General features: G+C 37.7%; 1 protein-coding gene and 1 long non-coding RNA gene across 3 annotated transcripts in view; one reads left to right on the forward strand and one right to left on the reverse strand.

Moving 5' to 3' along the window:
- Positions 1-12,816, forward strand: part of LOC146558206 (exostosin-1) — a 353,884-nt gene that overhangs the window by 163,109 nt on the left and 177,959 nt on the right. The gene's annotated exons all lie outside the window — the stretch shown is intronic.
- Positions 602-2,325, reverse strand: LOC146558209 (uncharacterized). Its single transcript, XR_014888487.1, has 4 exons — positions 2,245-2,325; positions 1,884-1,993; positions 1,042-1,090; positions 602-923 (listed from the first exon to the last, which is right to left on the reverse strand). It is a non-coding gene; the product is annotated as an uncharacterized LOC146558209 (long non-coding RNA).

The raw sequence follows: 12,816 nt of genomic DNA on the forward strand, positions 1-12,816 counted from the left end.
GGTCTCATAAAATGTCATCAAAGAGATTTATGTCCACTAACTATGTAAATGTCCCAACTAACATTTTTTTCCAGGAAGAAAGTTTTACTTTTTAACCCCTGCTTTTCTGCATTGTTTGTTCATCAGTGTTTATAATAAGTCTCTTAGTTGATATGGACTATTAGTAACAGCATTTAGCCCGTCACCTGCTTTTCTAGCTCTTAGCCATCACAATTTTTTACTGCTCTGGATGCGTGCTACAGTAATTAGACAAGTGGACAAGTTTAATAAAACAAGTTACCCTCCAAAACATAAAAATATAAGCTCTGATTATTAGACACAAAGAGGAAGTGTGACTTACACATATTTTCTTTAACATAACGGTGGAGAAACGTAATGTTCATAATATAAATATTAACTCACTGTCAGTCTTGACATCGATGCAAAACTATGGTCTTTCAGACAGTTATTTATTATTATGTAAGTTTGATAAAGTCAGTCTCACCTACAAGCAAAGTTTTTTGGCTTACGTACTTTAAAAAACAATATTGGTGAAAATATAAACCTGCTAAATCAGGTCAGTGCATCTCTTATCATCAATGATGCCAGACAAAGTTTCACTTTTGCTGTTGCAGTTTTATTCATCAGGCAGTTGCAACGTGAAGCTTTTTTATTTTTTTACACATTTTTATAAAACCTTTATGAGGTGTCTAAATATCAAGTGATGATATAATGCCTAAATGATCATTTAAGCATTATAGTCATGACAGAGCAAAGACTGCTGAATTGTCATGGGATCTTCTGGTTTATATGTGTTGATTGCATTGCGAAGCAGGAACCAGATCCTCCGTTGAACTGCGCTCTATGACATCTTATCATCAAGGCGAGCAACATCTCCACGTGGTAATAGGCTGCCAATACCTTGCATCCAGGCAGGCCCATGTCTGGCAGAAAACACCAAGATTTGAGAATTAAAAAAAAAAAAAACAACCAAAAATCCCTTTTTCTTTATTTATAATCACTAACAGTAACTTTTAGAGAAGTTTTAGAGAAATTCCTTACATAACCACTCCCTTAGCCAGCCTCTTCAGTCTGTCTGGGTATTTGCTTTCTACAAAAAGGTTGAAAGTTAAAAAGCTGTTACCACATGAGAATAAATACAGATATACTGAAAAGAATGTTTTTATGATGCTGATCAATTAATCAGCAGCAGCAACTGTATTTTCAGTTTTAACTATATAGTTTCTTATTGGATATTTTAATAGAACATTATATAAAGACAGCACATTCATTCAGACATTCCAGTGTCCACATATATGGCACCATTTTATGTGTGTGTGTGATTGTGAGTGTGTGCGCACCTCCTCCACCTGATTCATTAATTTTCTGTCTCTCTATATATATCTATATTTGTTTTGGCAAATATTTGAAATTAATACATTCAAAACAATCTTGTTATTAGTGTCTATAATTGTATTAGAATGAGTTAGAAAATAAATTAGTTTAAAAAATTATGATTTTTCCCTTCAACAATTATAGAAAAACAAGAAAAGTGATAAAAAAAAAACTGAAATACATTTACTTTTTTAGTGAATTTAGTGAATTGTTTTTTTTTCTTGTTTTTTTTACAGTGGTTTTGCCAAAGACCAAACTTATTCACTATTTAGGCTGACCCAATACAGATGGGATAAGCACTTTTTTCAATCAGAGCTATCTAGAGGAAATGGCAGTGGTACAATCTTCTAACTGGTGAACATGTTCTACTCTTTTAGTTTCACCACAAGTTCAAGAAAATCCACTGTAAAAAAGAGTGAATGTGTGATATTTCCAAAGGTAAATTATTGATAGCCTTAATATTGAACTTAACTGTGAATGTACGTTTTGCTGTCATTATGCAGCTTTACCTCTAAACCTCTGTAAACCGTTTCGAAAACTCGAACGAAATCGAGGCTCCACGGGTTCAGCCATGAACAGGACCAGTGTCAACACAAGAAAGATCACAACACCCTTCATCCTGAAACACAAAAACGTATTGCAAATATTATCATATTATCAAGGATCAAAGTCATTCTGTAAATGATTTCTTAATATGCATAAATACATATTACACATAATATATATATGTATATATATGTATATGTGTATATATATGTATATGTATATATATATGTATATGTATATGTATATATATGTGTGTGTGTGTGTGTAATACCAGCTTTCATTGCAAAAGTTTCTCTTTATAAATTAAGTTGTTCTATTACTTACCTTAGATTAAGTGTTAGAGATGGTAAATTGTTGTGAGAAAAACTGAGCAGACTGAGATCAGTCTGAGTGTATCTGGGCCTTTTTAATGGAAGCAGTGGCAGGAATGGGCGGGGGGGGGATAGCTATTATCAGCTCTAGTTTGTTATGTTGTAATGTTTCGTACTCTGCAATGTATTTTGCAACAACAGATAACATTTTGATCTAATGAGAACTTCTTCTGTCACTTCTCTATGGTCGAGGTTTATAGAATAATTCTTCTGTATGGAAGTGGTTTGGCTAAATATGTGAAATGGCAAAAAAATAGAGGAAAAAAGTGAACTTAGAAAACCATTCTTGTGTAAACCTGGTGATACTGGTTTTAACTGTTAAGTAGTTTGAATGTTATGAGAACATAACAAAGAAGGGTTTGTATATTTTAAGTATTCTTCCTGCGCCTACTGGCAGTTGAACTTTTATTTTAAAAAAGTGTGTTTATACTACAGAAAGGAAATCATTGTGGACATACTCTCACATTCAATTCAAAAAAGATAGACTTTCATATTCTCTGTATTCATTACATGTAAACTGGAATATATCAAGCTTTTTGTTTTAATATTAATGATTATGGCTTATTGTTAATGGAAAGTCAAAGTTCAGTATTTCAGGTTATTAAAAAATTTAAGTCTGAGTCTGAGTAAAACTGCTATTTAGACAAATTAATTGCCATCTATCTCTCAGCCTGGTTCAACACATGCATCATCATAATCATAGGGACTGCTGACTTGACAGATGAGAATCACTGATGTCCTCCACAAGGAGGGTACCAGAAAACCAAAGAAGGTCATTGCTAAAAAGCTTGGCTTTTCACAGAGTGCTATATCAAATCATATTTATGGAAAGTGGACTGGAAGGAAAACGTGTTGTATGAAAAGGCAGAGAAACAATGGGGATCGCTACAGTCCTGACATAATTGTCAAGAAAAGTTGATTCAAGAACTTGTGAGAGCTTTACAAGAAGTGGATCAAGGCTGGTGTCAATGCATCAAGCATCATCACCCACAGAGATCTTCAGGAAAGAAACTACTGTTCCAACTGTCAAATGGCTACGGTGGCCCTAAGGGGTCAAATTTACTGCAACTTTAGAAAATACCAACATATAGAAAAAAAAATGTAGCAAAATGTTACGTTCCCCTAAAAGGGGTCCAGGCAATGAGGGGGAAGTAACAAAATGTGTCCGGGTCAGAAAAAGGAGACAGAGGCAAAATGGTTTAATGAAAGAGTTTTATTAAAGTTCCTATTAATAACTCAACTAAAAGAGACGGACAAGCCGGTATCACCATTTAAAGAAACAAAACAAAACTCAAGCGTTGGTCAGTGAACTGAAAAGTAAGCCAGAAAAAAGGTTAGTAACCAAACACTCCTCTCCACCAAGCAGGAGCAAACAATCACAAAAAAACCAATCTCACTAGCTACTAGCTGCAACCTCCAAACACTCACACAGCTCACTAGCTGCAACCACTCACATGGCACTCTGGCACCAGAGCTCACCTTTCTCTGCCCTTAAATACATTTAATTGCTGATGTGAGTCAGCTGTACGATAGAAAAAGGTGGCACCTAAGGCAGGAGAGATGGTAGGATACGCCCACACAGGCAACTTCAGGAGGAGGCCCTGCTAGGGCCGTAACACAAAAGCTCATACAAAACGTTTTTTTTTTGGTAAGACAATGTCTTCCTATTATCCATTTACTGTTTGCTTGTCTGTAAATGGCTAATAGCTAACGTGTATCTACAGTATTATAGGAATCATGTGATGAATGTATCATTGTGAATCAAATGAATCATGTGAAAGTACACATTGCTTTATATCTTTTTTCCTTCTCAACACTGATGAATAATTTGCTTCTTTTTACATGTCTCAATGCAATTCTTTGCATGTTTTAGTTTCTGTCATTTCTGCATCTGTTGTTGCCTGCATCCACAGAAACACTTTGTGATAATTTTTTTATTCAACTTCTGTTGTGTTCTTTGTGTTTTTCTACCATTTTTGTATTTGCTGTGTTTTTTTTTTTTGTTTTTTTTTTTGCGCCTGTCCCGTTTGGCTCTTTTGCCATCAGAATTGTTGTCTAAAGGCAAAGAAAGATGCCCAACGGATTTACTTTACCAAATTGACCATCCCAGCCTTGCCGTAATGGTCCATTTGATTCACATTTTATTGTTTATTTTATTTTCACTTACTGAATACGGGACAGACTTGACTGGGGGAAAGAAGGGGAGAAAGAAAGAGGGAAAGAGAAACAGCTGAGAAGAGGGACGGGGGAGAAGGGCAAAAGACAAAAACCAAAAGAATGAGCAGAAAAAAAATGCATATATCAATCACCTGGATCACCTGCTGAGAAAGAAAAAAGAAAACAAGCAGAAGAGAACAAGAGTAATAGAATAAACAACATCCCAATGATATATGGGAATATGACAGTAAATACTAAATATTAAACATTATTGTGCAGCACATAAGATCAACAGAACACAGTGTGCTTTGAGGTAGGAGCCAAAAAGGGTGTAGTTTGTGGGTGTGATCACCCGTGTGTACACCTGTGAGCATGGACGCACTTGTTTTTTTTTTTGTTTTTTTTTAAAGGTTCCTTCATGTAATGATCTGCTAGAGGGTGTGGGGGGGCCACAGCCCCGTCCTCCAGGGCATGAAGCAGGTATGGAGGAGATCAAAACTCCAGACATCCAGAGGCCCCCAGAACACAAGAGACCAAGGAAGACCAACAGAGGGGCAGCCGCGCCACTGTCCCAGAAAGAGCTGAGGAGAGTCCCAGATGAGGGCTCACTCAGCCGCGGAGCAGAAGCCAGGGGGAGTTGCAGTGACGCGCCCGTGAGCTCCGCCGGCAGCCAGCCGTGCCTGAGTGACCAAGCCCCAGGCCGAGAGGCCGGGGGCACCCCACCTCCGAAGTGGCCCGAGCGAGCCCCAGGTTCCAGGCCCCGATAAGCGGCCGCCAAGGAGTGAGCCGGTGTGTACCTGGACGCCCATCCCCGGACACAAAGAACCACCAACGCACCGATGTCTGAGGGAGTCCGCCACTGGCAGGGGAAGTGGTGGTAGGGGGAGATAGGCCTCCAAACCTTGGAGGGCCTAAGATGTCCCCAGAGAGGTGGCGCCTGACACCCAACCTGACATATAGACACAGAAATACAGGCACACACATATACAAACATCCATTCCCACCCTCATGCTCTCATATGCACTTACTCCACACTCAACCAACGTGGAAACAGACATAAAGAGACGCTGTACACACGATCACACTCCCCAAGCATACTCTACAAACCGGGTCTAGGTACCCTTGCCCCTTGAGGGGGGAACTGCACCCAGACCCAGGTGGTGTTACCCTTTTCCCTGCGATGGGGGGAGGCAGACCGCCCCGACTCCGCAGCAGCAGGGAGGCCCCACACTCCAGACCGCAGTCGGACGGCCAACTCCTCCTCCTAGCCCCCCCGCTCCAGCAGGTCGCAGAGAATGGGGATGAGAGAAGACTCCAAACCTCCCTCCACCCGCTCATTGTAGTGTTGATGCATGTGTGTTCTAAGGTGCATTTAAAACCCAGGAGGGCATGGAGCTACCTGCCAGAGAGCAGCAGGTAAGCGCATGGTCCCTCCTGCTGGCCCTCAATGTCTACGTGTATTTAACATTGAGAGGTGGGCAACGACGCCAGGGGTGGGGTGTACACCCTGATGGTACTTTGGATTCCGTGTATCGTGCCCACCCCCAAGATCCTATATGTACAGTGGGGCAAAAAAGTATTTAGTCAGCCACCGATTGTGCAAGTTCCCCCACTTAAAATGATGACAGAGGTCAGTAATTTGCACCAGAGGTACACTTCAACTGTGAGAGACAGAATGTGAAAAAAAAAATCCATGAATTCACATGGTAGGATTTGTAAAGAATTTATTCGTAAATCAGGGTGGAAAATAAGTATTTGGTCACCTCAAACAAGGAAAATCTCTGGCTCTCACAGACCTGTAACGTCTTCTGTAAGACGCTTTTCTGTCCCCCACTCGTTACCTGTATGAATGACACCTGTTTGAACTCATCATCTGTATAAAAGACACCTGTCCACAGCCTCAAACAGTCAGACTCCAAACTCCGCCATGGCCAAGACCAAATAGCTTTTGAAGGACACCAGGAAAAGTATTGTAGACCTGCACCAGACTGGGAAGAGTGAATCTACAATAGGCAAGCAGCTTGGTGTGAAAAAAATCAACTGTGGGAGCAATCATCAGAAAATGGAAGACATACAAGACCACTGATAATCTCCCTCGATCTGGGGCTCCATGCAAGATCTCATCCCGTGGGGTCAAAATGATCATGAGAACAGTGAGCAAAGATCCCAGAACCACACGGGGGGACCTGGTGAATGACCTGCAGAGAGCTGGGACCAAAGTAACAAAGGTCACCATCAGTAACACACTACAACGGCAGGGAATCAAATCCCGCAGTGCCAGACGTGTTCCGCTGCTGAAGCCAGTGCATGTCCAGGCCCGTCTGAAGTTTGCCAGAGAGCACATGGATGATACAGCAGAGGATTGGGAGAATGTCATGTGGTCAGATGAAACCAAAGTAGAACTTTTTGGTATAAACTCAACTCGTCGTGTTTGGAGGAAGAAGAATACTGAGTTGCATCCCAAGAACACCATACCTACTGTGAAGCATGGGGGTTGAAACATCATGCTATGGGGCTGTTTTTCTGCCAAGGGGACAGGATGACTGATCCGTGTTAAGGACAGAATGAATGGGGCCATGTATCGTGAGATTTTGAGCCAAAACCTCCTTCCATCAGTGAGAACTTTGAAGATGAAATGAGGCTGGGTCTTCCAACATGACAATGATCCAAAACACACCGCCCGGGCAACAAAGGAGTGGCTCCGTAAGAAGCATTTGAAAGTCCTGGAGTGGCCTAGCCAGTCTCCAGACCTCAACCCCATAGAAAATCTGTGGCGGGAGTTGAAAGTCCGTGTTGCTCGGCGACAGCCCCAAAACATCACTGCTCTCGAGAAGATCTGCATGGAGGAATGGGCCAAAATACCAGCTACTGTGTGTGCAAACCTGGTAAAGACCTATAGTAAACGTTTGACCTCTGTTATTGCCAACAAAGGTTATGTTACAAAGTATTGAGTTGTATTTTTGTTATTGACCAAAAACTTATTTTCCACCCTGATTTAGGAATAAATTCTTTACAAATCCTACCATGTGGATTCATGGATTTTTTTTTCACATTCACTTCTTCACATATCATGCATATGCACACATAAACACACACAGCTATTTCAGTTTAAGCATGTATAAAAATTATTATTGTTAGTATTTATATATACAGTACTTAAAACAGATAACGGTCACAAAGTCAAAATAAAAATCTAAAACAATCTAAAAATGTAAACTGAAAACATAAACTAAAAAATAAATTCAAAGGATTAACTGGCACTGCACCACATACATAGTTGATTCTTGAAAGGATAGTTTGACCACCAGGTTAAGCTCCTAAGACCTGATCTCTTTCATGGCATGCATTTTTAATTTCTCTTTGCTATTTGGGCTGATTGGGGCCTGATGAATGTAAAAACAAAGAATTATATTTTTACCTGATTTTGCTCTACAAGGGCCTGATATCCATATATGGGATAAATTTCGATAGAACAGTTACAATATAATGTCCTCGTAAGTGGATATCAGGCCCTTCTAGGGCAAAATTTACTACTGTGGTCTAGACAACCCAAAATGTCCACATATGTGGACGCTGGGTCCTAGGAGGTTAAAGCTGTTCTACTCCTTATTTTACTCAACAGTGATGTGTTGTGCCATTGAATAAATAAAAATGTTAAAGGAGTGTAATAATCAAAAATATGGGTTGTTAGCTGAAGGAAATATCTTGTGTTAGAGGGCTCAAACAAAAAGAGGCTTGAAATACTGAATAAAATTAAATTATTAAAAAAGGAACAATTTCACATAACTTCTTACCTGAAATTCAGTTCACCTGACACTCGGACCAGCGGCCACCTCGGGTCTCTGCTCCTCCTGCCTCCCCTTTCCTTCACCCACCTGCTGGCCTCTACCACTTGCTAATGTTACTGAATCTGTGGAAGCTCCGCGATAGCCACCACAAGAAGTAACGAATAACGACCCTATTTAAATCCCAGTAACGATTAACGCGTTCCTGATTTTGGCATAATAACTAGTCACCGTGCTTGTTACCACAATAATAACGTAGTTACTGTAACGCGTTACTTAATGACACGTTAGTCCCTACACTGCTGATGGGACAGAATGTACCACAGTTAGATCAAGTCCTTTCCTTGTTTCCTTCTTTACCAAAAGAAAAGACATTTAATTGGTATTTTTGTGGATCTCCCTTTTCTGTGGTGGATGTAAGGCCTGATCTGGCCCATAATAATTAAAATACAATGCTCAAAGGCTCTTGTTTTATGAAATAAAAATCCCTGTCACCCCTTTGTTTTAGCAGTAGTATTAGTAAGTATTTCATGCCTTATTTTACATTCAGGGTGTTGCCAACATATCATTTGGATTTTGCATTCCAATTGAATAAGATAAAAAAAAAGTTTTTGAAATAGAGAAGGCAGTCTTTTTTTGTTTGTTTGTGTGATTGTTTTATGTAACTTTTGTGAATTTTGGATTTACTGACAGGTGTATATAATGCCTATTGGCACTGAATAATTCCTAGAGACTTCAGCAATAAACAGATATGCATTGAAAGACTGTTTACTAAAATTATCATACGTTGTTTTTCCTACCAAAGTTAATTTAATCATTAGGCAAAAATTATTAATTATTTTGAATAACAACCACAAACAAAGTTTTGCTTTTTGCATTGCAGGTTTTATTCATGTGGACAGTTTGCAAATCAAGCCATTTTACATTTTTGAAAATTTGAGCTGTAGCAAAAATCACTACATTTCAATGTGTCATGCAAAAATCAGACTACTTTTATATTGCTATGCTGCATTTTTCAAACAGAAACCCTTATCCCGTAATTCTTTGTGTCTTCAGAACCAATTCGTCCCTGATGTCGGTTGGGCTTGATTAGTATCTGCTTGTTGGTTTCTGTATGTTGTGAAATTGAGATGAGAAAATGAAAATCATTGCAGAAGGAATCATTCAGTTGATCAGCAGTGATCCATCAGAAGAATGCTTATTCACAAAGAATATATTTTTCTAATAATTTTAGGCTAAAATTCAGAAAGTCGTAGATTTTAGCTGCTTTGTGTTATCTGAAATATTAAATTAGTTGGACATAGCCCAATTTACTTCAGTATGAAATGCCCTGATAATAGACCTAATGAAGGTGGACCATTTTGTTTTGTTTTTCAGCTTTGAAAATGTTGTTTACAGACTTTAGGTTTTAAATAGATGAAATCAACAAAATGAACAGCCTGATCACAATTAGTTACCTGTTGTTCATTTTCTCGGAGTTTCTGTGTGCTGATATGACGGAGACAAAAAAGATACAAAGCAACAGTAATTAGTATGTTCATATTTGGGTGTAATTTTTTTTCTTCAATTTATAATTATGGAATAAATGTTAGTTTTTGAGTGTAGCTGCTATAGAAAAGTGACAGCATCAACATTTGTGGAACCTGCATTGATGCCCCACATGTCTCAGTTTTACTATATAACCCCACTGATTACTGAATAGTCTATGACCAATGGCAAAATAAACAATGCATATTATATTCAATATTCCAACACCACAACTTTTTCTGGCTTTTCCCCCCCAAGAGTTTAGTTTTTTGGAGTTATCACTGAATCATGATCAGTTGCGATTTACCTTTCCATGCTTCTTTGCCACCTTTGTATGCTTCTTTTAAACCTCCCCAGATAGATTGAAGGCGCTTAAAAAAGCACTCTCCTGGTTCGGCCATGAGGACAACCAGGGACAACACAAGAAAGAGCATAACAAACTTCATCCTGCAAAATAAAAATATATCAAGACCTATAACGTTATAAATGTGAGCCCCTACCCTACTCTTTCACTGATAACTTGTTCCTCAATGTGTTTTACATTTCAGAATAAATCTTACTTGTGTCACAATACATGTTGAGTTTACATAACCGACAGATTTTGCATTAAGTAAACATGAAATGTCGTTTACCTGAACAGATGGAGTCCAAGTCAATATCTGCAGAGATCTAAACTTTTTAGTGGGGGGTTTGGTTTTAGTGGTTACACTCAGTTTCTCAATAATAGGTGGAAACCCAGTACTATTGCACTACATATATCATTTTGGGTAGGAGGTGCTCTAAAGTGTTTTCAACTTGTGAGAGAGTTTTTTGAGTCATGAGTCAACTTCCATTAACCAATGAAATGAAAACAGAGCTGTGTTCTTAAAATATACACATTTCGAGCTAAACACCAAAAAAAAAAAAGTATTATAATAATGTGCATCTTCAAAACAAAAAGTTGCCTGATGAAAAGTAATTGAAACAACAGTTTAATTTTCTAGCTTGAATCACTAGGGTTTATTATAAATGTTTTCTAACCTTAACACAGAAATAACCAAGTACATAGGAGATTCAGATTTTTAAAATTCTCTTACTGAGTTTCACTTAGAGTTATTACAGTAGCCAGGTATCTTAGCTGTGGTCAAACACTGAAAACAGGGGCAAACACCTAGTTTAAATCTGTGAAATTACATTACAAAACTGACATAATTTTGCCTGAATAAGCATCCATTCAAAATTTTGTAGGTATTTAGATACCTAGTCTTATTTTTTCTTCGTTTCACTAAAATAATCAAGGTGGAACAACCTGAAATTGTAATTTGTTCTTATTTGTGCTTTTTCAATGACAACATGTTGAAGTAGGAAAAGCAGAAAAGTAGATGACAATGTGCATCCGGGCCAGCTTTCACATTGTCATGGCCTATAACTAAGTGGCAAGTCAAGGCATTAGGCATACTGCAGTCATTGCCATGTTTTTGGTTGATCACAAATTTCAGGTCTAAACCTTTTTTATTATGTGTCTTGATAGTGTGCAAGAAATATATCATTTACCATAATAATTAAACTTGCTAAGACAATAGCACCATTATTGAGTAATTTTACATGCAAGCTTTTTGTCGTCCTTTGCTACTTGCAGTTTTACCAAACACATCTTGAGCAATTTAAAAGTCTCCTAAAACACATTTCTCAGTTTAAGCAATCCTCATGACCAATATAAACACAATGGCTAATCGGATGTCTAGGAAGAGTTTGTAGTTTTTAAAAAGAAAAAGAGATACATTTTCATTATTATAGGAAGATTGAACACATTTGACATTTTAATGCCAACATGCAGATGGAACCTTGTTTCAAAAATTTGCTGTTCTGAAAAGCATTGTTTTTTTTCTTCGCATGATATGATATGTTATTTTAGGAATAACTAATAGAAAAATATTCTTCTGTAAAACCACCAGTTGCTAACATTTAGCCATCTTATTTAAATTATTTGACTAGAAACATCCATGTCACCAGCTTGACTTCAAAGGCCTTGAGTCCTAAATACACTTTGTGCTCTGAAACTCTTAAAAACATAGAGGAAATGAGCAGCTGCTCATCTTATCAGATGTCAAGTCACAGTGCTTGTGCAAGATCATTTGTCAACAACACACATTGATGCTGACGAACAATTTGAAGCAAATTCACATGATGAGTTAGAAACAAAAAAGGGTAGTAACAAAAAGGCCTCGATCACACTGATTGTGCAATAAGTGCAATGTACAGAAGTGTGCCAGAAAATGGTGCAGGCACTTCTAATGAAATCCAAGAGTTACTTTGAGGACACTTAAACAAATTTAGTCTTGTCAACTAAAACCTTAAAATAAGCTTAAGTAAGCAGCAAGACTAAATAATGAGCTTTTTACCAAAACAAATTAAAGTTTATAACTATATAAATATAATCTGTAAGTTTCTACAAGAAGTTCCATCTTGCCTTAACTCCATCAGCGCCATTATATTGCTATGTAGTAACATCCAAAAAGTACCTTTTCCATGTAGTTGTTTTATCACCTGCAGCAATCTTCCTCCACTTTAGGGCTGCAGCTGTCGATTATTTTATTAATCAATTATTCCATTGGTTAATCAAGTAAACAGATAATAATTATTTTTTCTCTTATTAAAAAGCAGTAATAAAAATTCAAATGACAAAAAAACAGGTCTTTCACTTTCACAACAAGCAGGTTAGTTGTTTCTATTTTAGAAATTGCTTTAATAGCTTTACTACTTAAAAGATCTACGTATAAAAAAACAAACTAAACTCTTTCATTACACTTACATGACATAATAAAGCTTTTTTTAAAGAAAATATTTCCTTAAATGCAAATATAAATAATTTAATGTACAGTAATGTCAAATAAAGTAATGTACACCTGCAATCTAAACTAAGGCATAAATTATGTGACAGTATTATATCTCTTCGCGGAGGTACATTTAGTGTGTGTATATTTTTTTGTGCATGTGTGTCTGCATGTTTAAGTGCGATATCGAATGACTGAGTTTTTCTTTGTAAGTCTTTAAAAGGAGCATGTGTTAGGGGCAGT

Source organism: Mchenga conophoros, linkage group LG15, assembly GCF_057382185.1.
Source record: "Mchenga conophoros isolate Kocher_MC1m ecotype Shallow Benthic linkage group LG15, M_conophoros_male_GT1.1, whole genome shotgun sequence".
NCBI lineage: Eukaryota > Metazoa > Chordata > Actinopteri > Cichliformes > Cichlidae > Mchenga > Mchenga conophoros.